This window comes from Struthio camelus, chromosome 1 (assembly GCF_040807025.1).
Source record: "Struthio camelus isolate bStrCam1 chromosome 1, bStrCam1.hap1, whole genome shotgun sequence".
In the NCBI taxonomy this organism is placed as follows: Eukaryota; Metazoa; Chordata; class Aves; order Struthioniformes; family Struthionidae; genus Struthio; species Struthio camelus.
The window spans coordinates 106,209,742-106,221,470 of NC_090942.1; positions in this window are offsets into that span (position 1 = coordinate 106,209,742).

Genomic DNA, 11,729 nt, shown 5'->3' on the forward strand with positions numbered 1-11,729 from the left:
CTACAGCTGTTTTTGCCCCTTCTCCTCCAACTCTCTGCCTCCTCCCTCTTTTCTTCCAGCAAGTGATACAGGATTAACACGCTGTTGCCCAGGGCAGGAAAAGGCGGTCTTTGCTCTAGAGCACTTACTTACCAAGGCAGGACTGGTACGAACAGTGGGGCTTGAAGGGGGAAGGATATGGGGATGGTAATGCAGTATCTGGCTTGCTTTGCAACCACAGCAAGCAGGAGGTACCAGCTCAGTGTCTTTTCAGCTGGCTGGGTGTTCCAGCAAAGAGGTTGGCTGCGGTGCTGTGGGACTGACCAGATTAATGGCCCCCTACCTGCTTGGGCATTTAAAAAAACAAACAAAACAAACAAAAAAACCTTTTATGGACGTTGTTTAAACTAAATGCAAGCCCGTTTCCTTAGCAGGTCCTATTTAGAAATATGAACAGGAAAACAAGGTCCAGACAGTACTCGCTTCTGCAATCCAGACAGGAAATGGAAAACCACAAGCAACAAATTTGAGCATGTACTCAGCTAAGCTTTCTTGCTTTCATTCATTACTGTTTTTCCCTTATGTTTCCAGGGAGAACTACACGTTTATAAATAATGCTAGCATGGAGCTGAGCTCTCTTTTACAGCCAGCACCAGCGAGCTCTCCAGGGATGCATGGATCAATGAGCGCTTGCACTGCTTGCTGCTACAATTGCAAACCACTCACTTCCTGGTGCAGCGTCATTTAAAAAATAATCCAAATGGAAGGGGGTATTTCTGTTTTGGCACCGTGCTCATTCCACCCGCAAGGTGCCGAGAGCAAATCATGTGCCAGGACCGCTGGGCGAAGCGAGGGGAGCGAGAGGGAGTTTGCCTTTGCCACTCATGCTGCTCTTGAGCCCTTCCTTGACGAGCATCACCAAAAGTGGCATGGGGTTGGCTATGAAGCAGTGAGTGCAGCGGAGCAGAGGGTCCCATGGGGCTGCGTTTGACTATGTTAGGTGATCTGAGGTTTGGTTTCTGTGGTTGGTAAGCCTGCGTGGTAGGCTGGGCTGCAGCACTGCTAGCGAAATTGACCCACAAGCCAAGCCTGGGACGGACCAAACCCTGGTTGGTCACGGACTGGGGCTAAGCACAAGCATTGCAGCAGGGGTGTCAACACCCTCAGGTCCACAGAACCTAAATTCAGCTGAGAGAAAGCAACCTCTTCCCTCCCCACCACAGGGCATGAGGGAGGTGATCTCCATCCCTGTGTGTGCTGTACCTGCTCGTCAGAGACAGAGGCAGCATTTGTTTTCTGGGAGCACTGACTGAGCGTGAAAATTCACAGGTGGGAGAAACTTTTTTTTTTTTTTTTAACATGCAATAGATTGGTGAGTGCTGGGAGCAGTGTGGAAGAATATGAGGGGCAGTGGCTCTGTGCAGCTTCCTTACAGGGCATTAATACCGAGGAGAGGCACACTGTCCGAAATGAAAGAGAAGGGCCATGACCAATCGCTGTTAAATGCGGCAATAATGCCTCACGCGGTGGCCACGGGATAAAAGGCCCAGACAACCTGAACTGTAAAGACGTTTCATTTCGCTGGTAATGAGGGAGACATACTGTGGCAATGAGATCGGAGAGAGAGAGACCGTGAGATTCTCATTTCTGTTCCTGCTGCCGCTGCCGCTTTGATCTGAAGCAAATGCCCATTTTAAATTGCAAACGGATGCAAGTCAGATATCATCCAGCCACTAGCTTATAGGCTTAATGAAGTGGGACATACGCCTCAGCCTGATAATGTTAGGAGAGGCAGGCAATTCAGAGAGGAATTACTGAAGGCTTGAAACGATGGGGAGGAAGGATGTGAGTATCTTGGGGTAACTCTCATCACCATCAGCGTGGCACGAAGTCCCTTGCTTTCCTCCTCGGAAAGTTGCCCTGTAGCTAAGCCCCAACCCTGCCGTGCCTAGAGAGAAAATTATGAATGTACAGTCCTGTTGTTACACGTCTATGTTTTAAGGCACATTGTGCAAGCAAAGCAAGGTCGTCAAGTGTGAACATCAGTTTGGTTTGTTCACCAGGCTGGGCAAGGGTATGGAAGGCTAAATAGTGCATTTCATGCTATAATTTGGGTATTTAATTGGACATCAGTGAGACTGTAGGTGCTGAGACTTTGCTCGTGAGGCCCTTGGATCAGAGGGAGACCTGGAGGCTCTGAGGCTGTGCAAGGGTTGCTAGCTCCTGGGAGCAGGGTTATCGAGCCAGGAGCAGGGGTCTGGGATCCTGATAGCTCACATGGGACAACCACGTCTTGTTGAGTCCCTGTTATGGGCAAAGACCTGGTCTGGACTGAGGAATGAAAGTCTAAAGGGTTATTTATTAAACTTTTAACTAGTACAAGGCACTTGGGCCCTAGGATCAAGCCAGAGCTGCTTTGTTTATCTCAAGAGGCTATTCAGAGTCTTGAATGGCTTTGCAAGCTATTGTACAAGGCCAACCAGCCGTGAGGTCCTGGGAAGCTTGGCATCTGCACCAAGCAAATTAATAGAAAGTGTAATAAAGATTGCCATTATCAAGCACATGGTTAACTTCAATGGGAGGAAAAAAATGAGCTAGCTATTGAAAAAGGAAGGTGTGAATCACAAATCTATTAGAGTTTTTTGAAGGAGACTGTGAGCCCACAGAGGAGAAAAATCTGATTGATGTAGTCTGCATGGAGCCAAAAGACTCTCAACAATGTCCGTCATCAAAGGATCTTAAGGAAACTAAGTAATGATGGAATTAGACAGGCACATCCTTGCATGGATGAATTATTGGTTAAAAATAGAAAGCAGAAAATAAGATTAAGTAGTCAGTTCTGACAGTGAAGGGAGGTCACCAGTGATGTTTCATGGGGACCTGTGCTGCTCAACAGACTCATAAATGGCTTGGAAAAGGGGGCGACTAGTGAGGGGAGAAAGTCTGCTGATAATACTAAGTTATTCAAGCTAGTAAGAATAAGGGCTGGCTGTGAGGAAATACATAAGGGTCTTATGAGCCTGAGTGGGCAATGAAACAGCAGATGAAATTTTATGTAGGTGACTGTAAGGGGAAACACAGTGGGGGAAAAAATCATTCCTAACTTCACATATAAAACAATGGGCTTTGAGCTGACCATTGCCATTCAGGAGCAAGATCTTGGTGTGAGAATAACTAGGAGCGTGTAATGTCAGCCTGATGTTCAGAGCAGTCAAGAAAGCAAGAAAACCTGTGAGTTACTAGGAAAGAAATACAGACCAAAACATCATTTTGCCACTGTACAGATCTGTAGCTCACCCATATTTCTGTGCAGGTCTGTTCCTCCACCCCTAAAGAGGATAACAGAGCTAGCAAAGGCTCAGGGAAGGGTAACAGAGACTGACCAAAGCCACAGCAGAGCTTCCCTCAGGGGCATGGCTGAGGCACCCCAGCCATCAGTCTGCAGAAGGAAGACCTCACCCCAAGGTGTTGGAGAGGTCTATGAAGTCCTGAATGCCAAGGAAAGGATGGATGACGATCAGTCTTTCATTCCCTTCCCACACGAGAGCTAAAGGACACTGAAGAAGCTAGCTGGTGGCAGCCTCAAAACAAATAGAAAAAGAGCAAGGTTTTCACACAACATGAAATTAAGTCAGGGAGCTCCTTGTTATAGGATATTGTGCAGTAACTGTATTTGTTTTCCAGGGAAAAAAATGACCAAGAGGGGGTCTACTGAGCGTTGTTAACGGTGAAGTAACCGTCTCCGGCTTGGTAAGTCCTTGAGCTGTGGTTTGATACATGTTTGGAGACGTATCACCTATGCCTGCTCTACTTGCTTTTTCTACTTTAGGCCTGTGCTTCTGGCCACCGTTTAGATGGGGTAAGGACACAAGTGGTCTGACCCAGCGAGGCTGTTCTTTATGTTCCTATTTTATAGCTACTTTAAAACTGTACATTTAACTGCCTAAGAAGCAAAAGAGGCATATACCCCTCTCATTTTCTCTTCCTTTTCCACCACCCAACAAGGCCTTTTCTGAAAATGATTTATGTGAATCCTCTTTGAGTAGAGTAAATCATATTAATTTGTAGGTAGCTAGACAAGATGAAGTTCTGAGATTATCCTTTCTTTTTCTACAGCATTTTCCATTCACAGACTTCACACCAACACAATAGCATAGCTGAGAATTTTCCGTGCTGAACAAATGAGGGAACTTAGACACAGTAGTTTGCGGAGGAACAGGCAAAGAAACCAGAAATTTGCCTTTTAAGAACGTCTTCTCACAGAAGGAGACAGGAGGAACGACTGACTTTAATAGTGAGAATCAAACGGAAACTCTCCCTGCTGGACCCAAAATAAGTTTCCATAGAAACAGATTTTTCTGAAAACGAATTACTGCAGTATAAAATGAAGGTTGTGTATCTAATTCTGCAAAATAATAAGCATGTTCTTTGCTTATCCCTATTTCATTCAGGATGCAAGCATGTGATTTCCATGGAGGCTTATGTGCTTTATTTGGTGGCAGCAGAAATAAGTACAAGCTTTGAATTGGGATCTAAGCTTTCTTGTGCTTCCTTCTTGCTGACCAACTTACAGAGTCAAAAAAAAAAAAATGTTGTGTGTTGTTTTGCTGCTGAAAGCGTAGATGCGACTGCATAGACCCCAGTGCTTCAATCGGGGAGTTCAGCACGAAGTTCTAATAGACTTTCCCTTAATGGGGAGTGGAGTCAATAGAGTGTTTACATTGCTGGGCACTTTATTTTTGTGTTAATTAACTCTTATTCTATTTATATGCAGATTTAAATTTACATGGGATATTTATTTTGTAAATGAACACCATGGTGATTATCAGATAATTAACTTGAGAACTGATGGCATGAGAGGTTGAGATTTGTTCCTAATCCGTCTTTTGTGCACCTCTATTTATGGCCAATAGACATTTTTAAGATAGGATAAGTTGTTAATATCTTGCATGCTAATTGCTTTTACTGTGACTGTGTGTGCTGGTAAATAATTGTTTTTAGTTTAAGCTATCTAAGGCCGTTTTGCATATCTTTTTTCCCCCTCTGTTGTAATTTTATGCCCATTCAAATTAATAGGAGAAATAAGGTCTGACTCAGAGTCTTATTCTCGTTTGTTATACTTGGAATAGAAGTTTTTGTGTAGCTAAGTTGCAGCTACTCTTGTTCGCAGCAACTATCCCTCTTCTTATTGTCTCTTATTTCATTTTGGCTTTCAAACTTCTTTCTAATTGTAGATCCCCTTAAACATACCCCAGCAGCACTATGGACCCCTACATGGTGAGTTTAAGCCTACTGATGATAGGATTTCTGGGGGTCTCTTTTGAGGCTGAAGAATAAATAATTCTAAAATCTATATGCAGTTGTTATGTCTCCTTTCTGATCCCCCCACCCCCCAGCACCACCACCCTGGGCCCCAGCCAGAATAAACTCTCAAGGCATTTCAGCCGTCTGTCTTTGTGTAATGTTCAGCATGGAAACCGTTGACTTGCTGTTAAGCCAGTAAGAACAACTTCCCCCATTTGTCACCCTTCAGCTTAGCAGGGCTATAGGTGCACTTGGCTCTTGGATGCCCAGAGGTGGAGACAGTCGCTGATGGAGAAACATGTGCTGGAGCCAGAATCCTTAGGAAAATGGTGACTGCAGCTAAAACTATCCCTTAATACTGCTGAATTTCAGCTTCCCCTTACAGCTGGAAACTATTCCTTCTTGAAATTTTCTCTGATAGGAAGATTGAAGATGCACTTTATCTCCTGGAGGTTCAGCTGTTTCTTAGTACTTCCTGAGTTCCACCTTCATTTTCCAATCCCCTTCCCCTCTTTCTATCTGTTTTGGGACAGGTTTTTTGTATTTTCGCTGCCTGCTGTGCTGTGACCATCAAAAGGGCACGCTAGAGATGGCAGCAATCACACCTCTCATTTTGTGGTGGTTTTCAGCTTGAAGCGGTTCGATGTTTGTGGAAAGGATGCTGTCAAAGGAAATTGCTTCCCTCCGGCAAGACCGATGAGGGGAACTGAAGGTGTCTGACAGTACTCAGATGCTTTCAAATCCCTAAGAAGGCCTGTGACCTTTGTCAGTGTACAAAGCACTGGGCGAATTCACAGGGGCAAAGTGAGCTTTTGCACAGTTGCTGTATTCACTGTCACTCTTTCCCTGCCCCCTCAGATTCGAGCATGGCCTCCAATCCCAAAGACCTTCATTTTTCTTATTCCCATACAAAAAGACTGAGGAAGTGCTGCCTTCCTTCAGGAAGACTACCTTCCGGTGTTGCTTGGAGGGCTGCTGACTCAACCTGGGGTGCTCAACAAAGGCCTCCTCCTCATGTGTTTAGGCTGAGGAGGTTGGGGTTCTGACTCCCAGTGCAACCCGTTGAAGTCGGGAGGACTCTTCTGGGAGCTCAGCAGGAAGCAGAGGAAGGTAGGCAGCTCCTGGGCATCTAGCAGGGACTACTAACCATCACTGTAATGGTAAATGCTGCAGACTGCCCGGCCAGCCTCGTCAGGTTTCCCCTCGGAGATGTCCTAGGCCCGTGAAACCAACTGCAATGCCGGTCACACCTTCTTCCATGCTGTGGGCATGAGCTGGGAGTGGGGAGGGTTTCATGCCATCTACGTGTGCTGGGACATCTCTGATGGCTTCCCAGCCAGGTGCGTTTCCATTCTGAGTTTGCAAAGCCTGTTATTTGCATACAGAATTAAAGTCGTGGGAATGAATAAAAATCTATTTTTAACCCCGTGTAAGATTGCTTATTCTTAGCTATTTTTTTCACAATTGGTTCTGTTTTCTGCTAATGATTTGAAATTCAGCATCTATTCCTGCCTCAGAGTGTTACTTTGATAACTGGAAGAAAGGAAGAAGATTAAGACTGTTGTTAGCAGTGGAGGCTGGAGGACATATGGATAATGCAGACCTGTTAGTGATAGACAGAAAGTTATTCTGAGGAAGTGGGGCAGATTGTCTAGGAATCCTGGCTTAGCAGCAATGAAATGACGATGAGGTAAGTAGTGCTGGGAAAATCCTATTAGAGAAAGAAAACAGCAGGCTGCAACCAACTGATCGTGGGACACCAAGTTATTGAATATGCAGTTTCTCTACAAAATTGAATTCAATTTTGGCACAGAAAAGGGATTCTTATTTCTCTCAATTTTGCATTTGCTTTGTTTGCAGGCTGATAAGGTGCTCTGAACTTTCGAGCAAGTTAGTATTGGATTAGGACCAAAAACTTGTTCTGAGCCTTTGGGGCAGTTGGTTCAGAGGTGGATCAGACCTTTCCACCTCTATCTCATTTGCCGATGCTGTTGAGCAGTATGAAAGACAGTGTGATCCAGAACAAAATCCCCAGATCTGGTCATCTTTGAAGTGACTGAAGTTAGGCTCTCCTGAGCTGAAACGTTCTTTGCTGAACAGAGGGGAGCTATTTCCAGATTCACACAAGGACAGACAACATGGGCAAAAGATGCACATATACGTATAGCTACTGGCACCAGCTTTCAACTACTCTGTGTTTCCCTGTAGCTGGAATGTCTATTTTGCTATGTTGGGAATGTTTTATGACACTCTTTCCAAGGCACTTTCCTGGCTCTGTTTGGTCAGTGGGTGATTTGTTGTCTCTTCATCTACAATAGGTAGATTAGCAGTGACGTATTTGAAACAGGATTGGGACTGGTGATTTGTGTGGTATTGGGGGTGTATGAACTAGGTGATCTCATGATGAAGGGCGATTACTATGCAGCATAAGAAGACAGGTTAGGATAAATGGCAAAGAGGACTCCGGATCCACCGGCAGGCTGCTAACCTGCCAAAATAAGGGGTATGCATGTTGAATATCTAAAATCCTTTGGGCTTCTAAATACGTCCTCTCCCCCTCCCTGTACTGTTCTGGTTAGGGACAACAAAACAGCAGGTTGGTCTTCCTTTTTATTCTCTGTTTTTTCGGGAGCAGTTGGGGAAATGAACAAGGGAACAAGTCCTCCTGTGGATGAGCAGAAGCAGGGAGAGGCCTGCAAGCGGAGACCACGCTTCTCCTGTCCAGGGCAACTGCAGACTGGGGGCTGCGCAGTCATGTTTCCCTGCTCATGAAAGGTGGGGGAGGGGGCCCTGGGAGGGACACAAGGAGGCAGTATGCCTTGGTCAGAGGGAAATGGTGCTTGGGAGCATGAGCTGCACAAGGCCTAGAGTCCTTCGCCATAGGGAAGGGGCTATCCTGCTGTATTTGCTCCTGCTGTAGAGGAAACACGGCAGAAGCTGAGCAGCAGGGAGGAAACACAAAGAACTGGAGGGAAAGCTGGAGTTTGGAGATGGGATAGGTCTCTTTGGGTCCTTCCATGCAACATGAGGAACACGTGTGCGGCCCACAGGAGGTGAGCAATTGGTCTGCAGCATTCGCTTTTCTGCTGGACGTACTTGGCTTAGCTGGCTGTTGTGCTGCAGGTGCCTTGACAATTACCCAGGAAGAGAGGAGCCTGTGACCAGAAAGGGACGGTGGCGTTTGTTTGCAAGCCCAGAATGGATAAAGTAATTGCAGTGTCAGATGGGAAGTCTTTGACCAAACAGGAACCATGAGGTACCTAGATACATGGCCCTCGTCCCTGTCCTTGTAGGGTAGCAGCTTCTCCTTTCTCATAGGAAGTGACAAACTGAGGGGCTGGGTGAAGCCACCAGGGCTGACTGTTGTCCCAGCCTGATGATTTGCTACCAGCCCCAAGCTCTGCACTTAGACATCTTCCAGGTTAGGCTTTGTCCAGCTGGCAGTAGCATTTGGAAAGTATTTTCCTGATGCTCATGTGGAAATTGGTTTCTGTAAAATGTCATTTTTCTTCTCAAAATCCCTATCTCCCCTGTCTTACAGTTGCAGAGCTGGCCCTCAGCATCCTGAGTCTCCATACGGAGACTCGGGCTCTCCCCTGCCTGCCTGGTTATTTCTTAGCTTTCCATGCATCATAGAAGTGAATTGAACAAGACCCTGTTTTCCTTGCTGCTACTCAGCATTCTGTCAGCTGCAGCAAAGCTGCAACATCTCTTCAACTTTTTGCTACTCCTGATAAAAACTTTGAGCCTCTATGAAAATCTAGCAACTGTATGAGCTACATGCTCGGCCAAGTGAGCAACATCTAGCAATCAGATGGGAAAGACAGGCTAGAAAGCAAGAAGGGGAGTAGAGAGATGTAGAAATATGGGTCCATCTGCCACCGTCCAGCAGGTTGTAGTAGGATGAGAAGCCTTTCTCCCTTCTGCAGACAGACAGGGAGCAGAGTCCATCAGGTGCTTGCTGACCAGAGGATGCAACATACGGATTCTTCAGCTAGATTTCAGGGCATGCAGCCTTATCCGATCCTCCCCACCAAGAGGTATGATGGTGGTCAGGGAGGAGAGCCAGACTTCCACCTGAAGTTTGGCCCCATTATCTGCGGCCTCATTATCAGCTCCGCTGGCTGTTGGAATCCCTCCTTTTTCTCTGAAATCAGACTTGGCTTTAAGGTGAATTTCTGTTATCAAATCTTGTTCAGAAGGAACTGAAGAAAAGAGATTTGAATAGCTCGGACAGTGGCTCCAGAGCTGTGGCCCACAAAGCAGTAGCGAGTGATCCAAGAACCAAGACCCTTTGTGTTGTTTCTGGATAAGAGCCAGATGATAAGGCTGTAAGGTGATCTACAGGAAATTCAAAGTAAAATCATAATTTGATTCAAAATGTTAAGACTCACTAAGCCATTGCACGTCCAGAACAAATTGCTTCGGGATTTTGGTTTGATGGTCAAACCCAGCATTATTTCTGGCAGGACCCTGCCACATCTCAGTGGGTCAAAGTGAATCATGTCTGAAGAGCAGTATTACTTTCAGCCTCATTAGTGATAGTTACAGAGAGAAAAATATTGCTGACTTTGAGGGGCTCTGTCTGGGCCTGGAAAGGCATCTACTTAGCTTGTGAGCTCAGCAAAGGTGAAACTAGGTCAGGATGGGTATGCTACAGGATGCAGACTCTCTCCCACGGTGAAGTTCCTGGCTCTCATTGTTGCTCACTTTGCAAAGCACGGGGTTATTTCAATGTGACTGCGGCCTCCAGACAGAGGTCCTGGACTCTCCGGGCTAACATTTAATACCTTTAACTGTACATGTGTTTCAGCATTTGTAAAGAAAGGTAATGTTTTTTAGGTGATCTTCTCAACAGGGAAGGCTGACTTTCCCGGCAGGCTTGCTCCTTCACAGCCAAACAGGCCAGCCTTTGCAGCCACACAAGTATGTGCATGCTGAAAAGCAAAGCACGGTGCAGCTAACCACTTCCACACGGAGCCGTTGGCTGCTGCTGCTACCGTGTCAGACTTGCTGGCGGCGCTGCTTTCAACCACTGCGTGACAGACAGGTCAGCGCCACTATTGTGGTTCTCCCCGCTGTTCCCGGAGACGGAGGTGGCATGCCACTGCTGCCTCAGTCACGTCTTAAAAGCTTTGCAAGTGAGCTGGTGGCTTAAGCTTCTCTGTTATGGTTACCGAGCTGCTGAACAGCAACACAGACTTGCCTTGCATGAGCAGGATGGGGTGCAGCTGCATGGCGGGGAGCAGGGAGGACTTCTTGGCAGTGTAACCCCTTTTTTGTTTTGGTCCTGCTGGATGGGTGGGTGATACTAGCAGTGAGGGGGGGTGTATTGCTATCTGTCTTCTCTCTACCTCCTTAAAATGCGGTCCATCTGCATGTGCAGGTGGACATGCTGCTCTCTTCAGGTGTTCACCTGTTTGGAAAACTGGCCTTGAGCAACCTCGGGGGCTTGTTGCAAGAGGGTGGCTGGAGGGACACGGCTTGTCTCTTATTTTCGGTGCCCAGTTCTAATGAGCCTGGAGGAGAGGCTGGATGAGATGCTGCTGTGCTGGTAGCCTGCAGCAATGAGCAGCATGCAACCCCCTTCTTCCCTTAGCGGGTGACTCCAGGGCAGTGTAAAACAGTGGGAAGCAGGAAGGAGGATTGATCATGAGAGCGGGCACCTTGCTTAGGGAGCTGCACAGCTGTTAATCATGCTGCACGGCTGACCCCGGCGGAGGCTGGCTCACTGATGCATCGGAAGGAGCTGAAGCCGAGTGAGGTGATGCATGCTGGGGGGATGCTACGCTTGGGATATGGATTTGGAGAGGCCACCAGATCGTTTTTGCTGACCTGAGCCAGGGCAGAGCTTCTCACCCTGTCAGCCTGTGTTAGATTTGAATAATGTTGCTATGATGATGACAACACAATATAGAGACTCCAGCCCTTCACTTGGAGCATACTATTGTGGCTATTTATCCTCCCAGTTAAAAGCACGTGGCTTATTTCCCAAAAGAGTTTGTCTGGCTCTAACTTTCAGCCATTGACTTTTCTTCTACCCTTTCTCCACTGGATTATTAAAGATTTTTTGTAAAAGTACTTGCTTAAGTCACCTTACAGATATCTTTAGACAACCCAAACTAAGCTCTTCATGCTCCTCACTAGACAGCATTTCTCCTGGTCTGTGTATTTAAAAGCCTGGCATATAAATTGTTTATGATGGTATATGATTGACATGCAATATAAATTGTATATAAATGGTATATGATTTCCAAAGTAACTCAGACCAGGAAGTCTGCTTAAATATTTGAGAATCTTTAGAATCACCTGTTCTTAAAAGAGAGCAATTAAGGAAACTAAAGATGTTATCAAAGGGCTGAATAATTCGCTCACATTAGTGAAGGACGTTCACCTTGCTCTTTTCTGGCAAAGGAGATGAGATGGCATCACAGACTGAGAGAGGA